Consider the following 10,333-nt stretch of genomic DNA (forward strand, 5'->3'; position numbering starts at 1 on the left):
TTTGAAGGATCATGAACAGAAAGGTACCCCCTGCAGATCTGTCTCTTGGATATGGCAAATGTACTATGACTGAAACGTGGCCCAAAGCCAGGCATAGTGGCATTCACCTTTAATCCCAGCACTGTGGAGGCAGAGGTAGGAGGATCGCCATGAGTTTGAGGCCACCCTGAGACTCCATAGTGAATTCCAGGTCAGCCTGGGCTAGAGTGAGACCCTATCTCAAAAAACAAAATAAACAAAACAAAACAAAACAAAAAGTGGCCCGAGATGGAATGTTTTGAGTTGGTCTTTCTTTTTGGCTAGGGTGGGACCCAGGTCCTTGCACATGTGTTCTACCACTGAGCTCCACCTCCAGCTGCTAGAGCGGTCCCTTTCATGAAAGCCCATCAAGGCATGCTGCTGTAGTTTCACAGCTGTTTGGTGGTGGGACTTTAACACAAGAATCTTTATATTCTTTAAAGCTGCAGCTATTGGCTTATTCTTACTCAAGAATCAAGACTCATAATTGAGCTGGGTTTTAGCCATGGACTTCTGCAATGTCCCTTTAAGGAGCTAATAATGTCTTTTCATCTCCCGGGGCACAGCATCTCAGTGTCAATGTGCCTTTACTTTATGGCGTTCCTCAAGCCTCTTGTGTTGCGTGTCAGGTGCAGAAGATCTTGGGGGCCCAAGGGAGCTGTGGCAAAGCCTGCATGTGGGTGAGCAGTGCTTTCAGCAGATGTTTGCTTGGGCTGCAGCCTTGCCCCATCTTTTGGATTCTCTTACAGTGGAAACCCTTCCCTTCCTGGCTCTCTTGGTGCTTGTAGGCTTGGAGAGGCGAGCCCTATTATTAGCAGAGACATGGACTGAAGCTTAGGGTTTCAAACCTGAAGCCAATGTGGGCACACGAGGGCTCTATAAAAAGCATGCTGCTATGTGACTGAGTTCTCACACATGGCGAGTGGAGCTCTCCTGAGTGGCAGACGTGGCCTTGTGCCTCTGCACATAACACATAGCAGATCTTGCTGGAGTGAAGAATAATGTCTCTTAAACTTCAGGAATGGTGTCCCTCGTGTCTCACCTTCAGAATGGTTCAGACTAGATACGGTTCCATGATGTTCACGCCTGTACTCTTTGGGTTAGGGGGATAAGGAATTACAGTGTTTTGGTCCAGGTGTGTTTGAACACACCTAAAATCCTAGCACTTGAGTGGAGGCAGCAGGAGGATCCCAAGTTCGAAGGCCAGCCTGAGCTATATATAAAATTCTGTCTCAAAACAAAACAAGCCGGGCGTGGTGGCGCACGCCTTTAATCCCAGCACTCGGGAGGCAGAGGTAGGAGGATTGCTGTGAGTTCGAGGCCACCCTGAGACTCCATAGTGAATTCCAGGTCAGCCTGGGCTAGAGTGAGACCCTACCTGAAAAAAACAAAAACAACAACAACAACAAAAAAAGCAAAAAAATACCCCCCTCCATAAAACAACAACAAAAGGAAAATAAAAGAATTAATGAGTTTTAAACTTGCATATGTCTCCAACAAAGTATGAAGGTTCAAGGTATGTATGAGGCAGAGGCGTTGGGAGAAGGCCTTTCAATTGGAAGACATTTGGGAACTTTTAAATTGGGATTATACTAACATTCTCCACTTGCTGAGACCTGTTCTTGGTTGATTTCTACCACTGAAACATTCAGCATCACATCCTTTTTTCCTCTCCTGAGTTATTTCTCAGAGCTGCTTGTAAGATTCCTGTTTTCCAGACAGAGTCCTTCACCTGGATTTTGTTAAAGCTTATTAAATCTGACCAAATGGTCTGGTGCGTCTCTGTGACGTGAATGTTTCCCCGGAGCCAAGATGGGGTTTCGCTTTTCTGTCAGCTGCCGGGTGTTTTTCCAGGCGAGCAGGAGCCTATAAGCGCTTTCTGAATATGATATAGCACACTGCGGGCAGAGGAGCCGCGCGGGCCAGGTGTTTGGGGAACATTTTGTTAAAGCCAATGAGTTTCGCAAATGTGGCTGATGATGAAAAGCTCTCGGCTTTCCCGGTGGTGGTGGTCAGACTGTGAAAGGGGAGACCAGTGTGTGAGAACACTTTTTGTGCTGCCATCATGAGCCGTCGATAGGACTGCAAGCAAGGCGGTGCAAGGCAGTGATGCTAACCCAGTAGGTCAGTCTTGAGTATCTACCAACTGAGCAGCCCCAGTTTTGGTTTGGGGTTTCTCCAGATGGCGATGTTCTGCCTCATTCTGATGATGGATGTGATTATGCTCATTGGGTGGCCAACTTGATTCCTACCCTTCCATTCACCTACCTGTACTCTCATATGTTTGGGATCAGCTTGTTGTACCTGGTGTGGTCATTTTTTAAATTTATTTTTTATTTTTTAAAGATTTATTTATTAATTAGACACACAGAGAGAGATAGAGAGAGAGAGAGGGAGGGAGAGCGAGAGAATGGGTGTGCCAGGGCCTCCAGCCACTGCAAACAAATTCCAGATGCATGCACCACCTTGTGCCTCTGGCTTATGTGGGACCTGGAGAATCAAACCTGGGTCCTTAGGCTTTGCAGGCAAGCACCTTAACCACTAAGCAATCTCTCCAGCCCTGGGTGTGGTCATTTCTAAGCTTTCAGATTTTTCTTGTTTTTAATGCTTGGTTTAGACTTTCTAGAGCCTTTGATCTCTTGCTATTTTTTTTTTTTTTGAGGCAAACCCAATGGACTGGACATGTTTTTTTAAAAATGTGAGAGAGTAAGAGCAAGAAAGAGAGAATTGGCATGCCAGGGTATCCCATCACTGCAATTGAACTCCAGACACGTGTGTCCCCTTGTGAACATGTGCAACCTTGTGCACTTGCATCACTGTGCATTTGGCTTACATGGGACCTAGAGAGTTGAACATGAGTCTTTAGGTGTTTCAGGCAAGCACCTTAACTGCTAAACCATCTCTCCAGCTGTTTTTTTTTTTTTTTTCCTTTTGAGGTAGGGTCTCACTCTAGCCCAGGCTGACCTGGAATTCACTCTGTAGTCTCAGGGTGGCCTTGAACTCACAGTGGTCCTCCTACCTTTGCCTACCAAGTGCTGGATTAAAGGTGTGTGCCAATATACCCAGCTATCTCTTGGTATTTGGACTTTCTTGAATAGCATATTGCCCTTTGTTTCTTTGAAAGAACACACTAAAGATTCTCAAGGCCTGCTGCCCCTCCTAGAAAGCTGCACACAAGGAAAAGCGCCTGTACTCCCCAAGGCAGTTGGGGTCAGAAGGGCCAAGTAGGTGGGCTGGTGAACTGTGGGCCGGTGAGGGATATGGCTGGTGGCACTGGAGGAATGCAGGTGGACTTAGTGTACATCTTCCCTCATCCTTCAAGTTGACTGAGCTCTGTACTGCCACATAGGTATAGGGAAAACCTATGGTTTTTACTAACCCCATTTTAATCACCCACAGTGCTTTTCTAGCTTGACATCTCAGGAACATTTGCACTGTTGGACCTCTGTCTGGTGGATAAGCCTCCCCTTTTTCACCAACCTTATTCCATTCTGTGGTAGCAGCCTCCTTTCCTCTGCTCATTGCTCTGTGGAGCTCTGTCCTAAGCTCACACTTCTTCTACATCAAGGGTATATAGGTTTATAACTTGGACTTTTTTGTGTGTCTAAATTGAATATGAGACCCCCATCCTGAATCCTCCTTCTCCAGGGCTTGCTACCTCAGCTGTTGGCAGCACTGCCACTGACTGGACGACCATGCTGGAATCTTAGAGCCTCCTACCCCCATCCTATCACCTGGGCATCTGTTCACATGCTCACCTGTGTGCATTATGAAATAGATATCTGTGAGATCTTTGCCACCAAGAGTCAAGACTCCCCTTCTATTGAGTGTCCTGAAGTATCAGAGCGACTCATTTTTTAAAACTTTTTTTGACAGCCTCCATACATATAGACAATATACCATGATCATAGTCCCCTCCCACCACCCTTTTCCTCTTCCCCAACCCACTCTGCTGAATCCCTTCTTTCTAACTAGTCTACTTTGATGTCATCATTCTTTCCCTCCTATTATTCAGGTTTTGTGTAGGTAGTGTCAGCCATTGTGAGGGCAGGAATACCATGGCCACTTTTTTTTTTTTTTTTTGGATTTAGTTGATTTTATTTACAGCTTTTTGTTTTTTGTTTTTGTTTTACATTTCAAAGCATTACACAATTACATTTCTCATTTTCTGACCTGCAAACAGATACCTTAAATGGAAATCTTTTAAATTAAATTAAATTAGGTATATCCAAAATGCAACAATTACACATGACACATCATTTACAAAGTGTAATTTATGAGGAAGTATCCTAAGAATTTAGGGCTAACCAGTCAGGAGAAATCTGACCAAATTTAGCAGTCAACTGTTGTCCAAAATAAAATCTATCTAAACTCCCAAACCAAAAGTTTGAAAGTTTGTTATAGCCCCATCAGATCAGACAAGTGATGACTTAAACCTGCCTGGTCTTGACAGTTATAATCTCCACTACTGCCCCAACCTAGAACCAAATAACAAGCATCTCAGTTCAGAGTAAACACCCAGTTACCAGACTTGTATACTATTATGTGCATAGAAAGTCTAATGCTCACTAATTATAAAAACAAGTAATCATTAAATATCCACTGTTCCCCAAGCCCATCAACCTTTCCTAAATTCAATATGCACCCTGTGTCACATGGTGACAGGCAATAATCGTGTGTGTGTAAGTGTATGTGTGTGTGTGTGTGTGTGTGTGTGTGTGTGTACAGTAATAGGTACAAATGGTGATTAACAGTCCCTGTAAAGATTCAGTTTCATTTGAGGCTATGGCTTTTATGCCTTAGGATGGTTTGAGATTTCAAAAGTGGAAAATACTGCTAAAATTACACTTCCTTAAGACAAAATTTGATCAGAGTGAATGTTCAGTTTCTTAGTCTAAAAAAATGGCTACATAGTTAAGTATAAAAAGCCAATGGAGACCTCTCCGGCTTGGCCAGATCTGTCGTAGAAATTACTCCTAACTAGAGTGGAAATGGCGCCTTCCAATGCTCTCGCCTACCTTACTGTGCATGCTCGTTTCAAACTGGGTCAGCAGGGTGCGCACCTCAGGGGTCAGCTGCTTGGCAGCCCTAGTGGCCTCTGTGATGGCCTTGTGGTGCAGGCCCTTTCTCCTCTTATTAAAGCGGGACTGGAAGTTTTCTAAAAAAGGGGTGAGTTGTGAAAGGGCGAGGAAAGATGATGTTGGAGACCCAAACCTGATATGTATCCTGTCTTTCTCAAAATGCAGACATTTTTGTCTTCTTTTTCTGAGCTGTTTGCAAGTAAGGTACAGACACCATGAAAATCCACCTCTGGATATGCTGGCAAAAATCTTCCAAAAAACAAAACATTTTGAAGACTAGAGATGGAGTTAAGTGATAGAGTTCTTACCTTGTATGCATGCCAAGGCCACGGGTTCAGTGCCCAGCACCATAAAGAAACCTGTCGGCCATGGCCACTTTGTATCTGGAAGATAGTATCTTCCTCTTCCTTTGGCTCTTAGATTCTTCTTGCCACCTCTTCCACAACAGTCCCTCAGCCTTGAGGAATGTCATAGAGATCTCAGTGTTGAATACTCCACTGCCACTTCTTCTTAGCACTATGGTGACTTTGAGTCTCCCTAATGATCACCGCCATCTAAAAAGAGAATCTTCTCTAACCATAAGTGAGGGTAGCATTAGTATATGGGCACAAATATTAGTATTTAGAGGGCAGTTTGGTGGACATAAAATATCCACTAAACCAAACAACAGTAGTAATTTTTCCTCTAGGGCTTATAACCTCCCAACAATAGGATTTTGATTAGGTTTTCAGTACCAGGCATGAATTCCCTCCTGCGGAGTAGGCCTCAAATCCAATCAAAGTGCAGTTGGCTTCCCCCATGACAGACATACTACTGTTGCACCAGCTGCCACATTTTTCCTGGCTGGCCAGACATACAGCTTGCAGATCCACTCCTGGTTAAGCCTGTTGATGACTTTTCTCCCCCAGCAGGCTGGGTAGCTGTTTTCAGCATCATGACAGCTAGTGGAGGCTTCCAGCTTGATCAGTGCTACTCATTTTTCTAAGGTTACACTTTGAAAAATGTTTCTAATTTACAGAAAAGTTGAAAAATGGCTTTACACTCATCTGTATCCATTTCCTTTGTTTGTTCACATTCAGCTGATATGTATCCTGTCTTTCTCAAAATGCAGACATTTTTGTCTTCTTTTTCTGAGCTGTTTGCAAGTAAGGTACAGACACCATGAAAATCCACCTCTGGATATGCTGGCAAAAATCTTCCAAAAAACAAAACATTTTGAGGACTAGAGATGGAGTTAAGTGATAGAGTTCTTACCTTGTATGCATGCCAAGGCCATGGGTTCAGTGCCCAGCACCATAAAGAATAAAGCATTAATCAACATACTTAGGAAATAGAGCATTTACTCTTTTTATAAAACTGTGTGTGTGTGTGTGTGTGTGTGTTTTCACGTGTGTGTGCAAAGTATGAGTGGATACCTGAGAACAACTTCAGGTGTCATTCTCAGGTATGCCATTCACCTCCTTTGAGACAGGCTCTCTCATTGGTCCAGAGCTCACCAGTTAGGCTTACCTGGCTAGCTTGTCAGCCCAGGACGCCTCGTGTGGCTGCCTCCCCAGTGCTGGCTTACAGGGTTTCTTTGCAGCCTCCCCCTCGCCCCATAGGCTGTTTCCATGCTAGTAAACAGGGCAGGGGATTCACAACGTCCTTGGATTATTTTTTTCTCTTGGCAGTCATGTTATGAATCTGGATGCAGTTAAGTTCGTTTGTTTCTGTTTGTTCATTTAGGGATTATTTTGATCATTTTAACTTAGTTTTGTATGGGTACATTTTTTGCCTGTTTCAAAAGTCAAGGTGATATAAAAAGGAACACTCCTATTCATATTCCCCACCTCCTTTCCCTCAGGCTTATCCTCTGTGCATCTTTCTTCTTTCCTCCCCCTTTCTTCCTTCTGCAATAAGAAGACGATGCATGTCTATGTTTTCATTTTTCTTTCCTTAAAAAAAATATTTTTACTTATTTATTTGAGATAGAAAGAAGCAGAGAGATAGAGAGAGAGCCAGAGAGAGGGGGGAGGGAGGGAAAGAGAGAAGTGAGTATGGGCGTGCCAGGGCCTTCTGCCACTGCAAACAAACTCCAGATGCATGTGACACTTTGTGCATCTGGCTCTATGTGGGCACTGGGGAATTGAATCAAGGACATCAGGCTTTGTAAAGAAAGTGCCTTTAACCACTGAACCATCTATTCAGCCCCCTACTTTCTTTCTTATAAAAAGATAGTATAGCACATACAGTTGGTACTCCATACTGGTGGATTCTGCATCCATGACTTCAATCAAACATAGATGGAAAATATTTGGAAAAAAATTGTATCTGACTGAACATGTCCAATTTTCCCCCATATCACTATTCCCTTACTGATATGGAATAATAACCTCTTACATAATGTTTACATAATATATAGCATTTACATAGTAGAGGAATTTAGACACAGTTTGAAGTGTATGGAGGATATGTGTAGGTTATAGGTACTTTCAGGACCGTGAAGATGTATGGATTTTGAGGATCTGAAGAGAACAGATCTAATTTCTCAGGGACACCACAGGACAGCTTTCTGATACTCTAACAAATACCTGAGATATATCAACTTAGGAGAAGGTATGGTGTATTTTGGCTCACAGTTTGAGAGATTCTAGACTATGTTCACTGGGTTCCATTGTTCTTGTGCTGTGGCGAGGCAGCATATCATGTCAGAGGGCATGTGGAGAAGAAAAGCTGCTCACTTCAGGGAGAGCATGAGACTAGGGTTGTATGACTCCTTCCAGGCACAAACCCCAGTGACCTAAAAGACTTCTCACTAGGCCCCACCTTTTAAAGTTCCGTCACCTCCCCTTAATATCATGGGCTGAGGACAAAGCCTTTAACATACAGGCTTTTGAAAGACATTCCAGCTACTATACCAGATGCTGTTTATCTTCATTCACAGGTGAAATCATTTCACTATGTGCCTCATCTTTAAACAGTGTCTACAAAGGACTGCAGTCAGTGCATGGCTGGCTCACAGGGTTTTCACCCAGGCTCCCATGGAAGGGCCTCTCAGGTCATTTCCAATATTTTGCTATAACAAACAGTGCTGATGTGAAAGCCTTGTACCTATGTTGTTTTGCATCTGTGGGAGGAGGGAACTTTAAGGTTAACTTCCTGAAACAAGGTTGCTAGGCTAAAGAGTAGACATGCATACTATTTTGTTAGATATTGTCAAGTTCTTTTCCACAGGAGTTGTATTATTTTGCACCCTCACCAGTAACATGAGAATGTCTGTGTTTCCCTCAGTGGTGAGTGCTGTCAGGCCTGCTAGGTGACAGGTGATTTCAGAGTAGTTTTTTTTTTTTTAGAGTTTTCTAAAAAAAATATTTATTTATGAAAGATAGAGAGACAGAGAAAGAGAGAGAGAACGGGCACATCAGGGCCTCTAGCCACTGCAAACGAACTCCAGACGCATGTGCCACTTTGTGCATCTGGCTTACGTGGGTTCTGGGGAATCAAACCTGGGTCCTTTGGCTTTGCAGGCAAGTACCTTAACTGCTAAGCCATCTCTCCAGTCCTAGAATTATTTTATTTTATTTTTAAATTTATTTGAGAGATAAAGAGGCAGGGGGGTGGTGGGAGAAAGGGAAAGAAAGAGAGAATGGATGCACCAGGGCTTCCAGTCACTGCAAATGAACTCCAGATGCATGGCCACCTTGCGTATCTGGCTTATGTGGGTCCTGAGGAATTGAACCTGGGTCCTTTGGCTTTGCAGACAAACACCTTAACTGCTTAGCCATCCCTCCATCCCCAGAGTAGTTTTATTGATGTTTATCTTAGGGATGGGGATGAGCATGTGAGAATGTGTTCATGTCTATGGGCTATTGATGTGCTTTTCTCCAGTGAACATTTTTCTTTTGTCCATTTTCAGTCTTCCTTTGATTTTCAAGGCTTTTTGCATATCTAGAGGATTTCTATACTTCTTGAAGCCAACTCTTCATCTATGTTCCTGGCAACCTTATCTGGTTCCTGCCACGTCTCACATGGGTTACAACAACTACCTCCTACAACTGGTCGTCAGACTTTCACTCTTGACCTCTAACCCATTCTCTGTGTTGGGCCTAGAGTGATCTTTTAAAAATACAAATCTGGGGCTGGAGAGATGGAACAGTGGTTAAAGGAGCTTGCTTGCAAAGCCAGTACCCACATAAAGCCAGATACACAAAGTGACGCATCCATCTGGAGTTCATTTGCAGCAGTAAGAGACTCTGGTATTCTCATTCTCTTTCTTTCTCTCTCAAAAACCACAAAAATCTGGTCATGCCACCATCTGTATTGTCCTAGATGCCCATTATCCTTGGGCTAAGCACTTCCTTATTAGGTCCTTGGAGATCACCTCACTGGGCCAGGTGTCTCCAGCCCCAGCTTCCACCTATCCCCTTGTCCTTCCCTGCTCCCTCCATCTCATTTGTTTGAATCCTCCTACTTGGTCTTCAGAACTCAATCTGAAGCCTCACTTCCTCAAGGTCTTTGAACATACTCACTGTCATCTCTGTTCCCAGGCTCTTGTCATTCTTTGGTCTTATTTTAACCCAGAACTTTAAGCTCTCCAAGGGCAAAGCATAGGCCGGACTGCCTGCGAGGCCAGCAGGGTCTCCCTGAGCATTTATTAAAATGGATGGCTAATGTTGTCCCATCAGCAAGCTGCTGGGTGCCAGGCAACAGCAGGAAGAATGACAGGTGTTCAGGGGCCTTCCCTGGACCCAGTTTCTGAAAATTAAACACTGACTTTTGGAATTGCTCAAGTGCCAGAGTTTCTTTCCTCTGTGACCTTCTGCTCAGTGTGTTTCCTTGCAGCAGAGGGTTTTGAGAGCAAGGGGGAGGCTCCTGGGGTCGCCGTGGGTGCTCCCTTGGCCTTTGTTTATTGACCAGATGCTCTAAAATACAACAAATAAAATAACAGCCACCAGCTGCTAATACTTCTCTGGCTTTATCAGCCTTCTACTGGTTAAAAGGTTCAGATTTCAGTTCCAAAGTGCAGCGTCACTGCTGTGGACAGAGGATACCAATTAGAGTCACTAGGGAAACCACCCGTCTCTTTCCCTTCAGTCATTATTGCAAGGTTGGAGAAAATGAAAATCAAGTTCAGGTTAGAATAGAAAAGTGATGAGAGATGCTGTGGGGAAGTGTCTGTGGTTTGTCAGAAAACAGCTCCTCAGGAAAGGCAGAGCAGGCTCCCCTCCATGGTTTGGGGAGCCACACTATGTTCA

This window comes from Jaculus jaculus, chromosome 9 (genome assembly GCF_020740685.1).
Source record: "Jaculus jaculus isolate mJacJac1 chromosome 9, mJacJac1.mat.Y.cur, whole genome shotgun sequence".
NCBI lineage: Eukaryota > Metazoa > Chordata > Mammalia > Rodentia > Dipodidae > Jaculus > Jaculus jaculus.